This window comes from Penaeus monodon, chromosome 25 (assembly GCF_015228065.2).
Source record: "Penaeus monodon isolate SGIC_2016 chromosome 25, NSTDA_Pmon_1, whole genome shotgun sequence".
Classification (NCBI taxonomy): Eukaryota; Metazoa; Arthropoda; class Malacostraca; order Decapoda; family Penaeidae; genus Penaeus; species Penaeus monodon.
In genome coordinates this window covers 10,210,666-10,211,312 of record NC_051410.1, presented here as the reverse complement: position 1 = coordinate 10,211,312, position 647 = coordinate 10,210,666, and positions in this window count along the sequence as shown.

Here is a 647-nt window from a genome sequence, read left to right as displayed (position 1 = left end):
TAGTCAACTCATGCACTGTAATGCATTACATCAATTTCAATATCTGGATTATCTTCCTATGTGCTAGCCTAGAGTTCAGTTCCCACTGAACGTTTTTGTCACATATGAATAACCTTTAACACTGTCTGATGTAGCAAAGTTGAAGTCATAAACTCATACATTAAACGAAAACAATTTAATGAATAGACAAAAGTCAATTTCATTTCAAAAAGGGCGACCACTGGCAACCTGGTACTTCATTTGTCCAGAGATGAAGGTTTGCACTTAATGTTTGCTGGTAAGATCGTCCCAAGAGAATATACGTTTATTGCAAAAATAATGTGTAGCATTTGCAGATAAGTAATGTGTAACGTTTGGTATTGAGAAAGATGAAATCGTGTAGGTTACAGGTTTGAAGTGAAGGCGTAGGATAACACTAGACATTCATTTTTGTTACTTGGACTCACAAAAGAAGGCCGCACTTTGTGAAATGATGCAGGGGTGTAAGGAAAGGCAATTATTTTTTTAAAGTCGGTATGCAATTATGGGATATAATTCATGATTAAATAAACAAATAAAAATTCAGGGAAATCTTTAATGACCGTTATCATTAATGATAAAAATAAAATATTTCATTTCATCAGAATACGGGTATAATATATATGGGG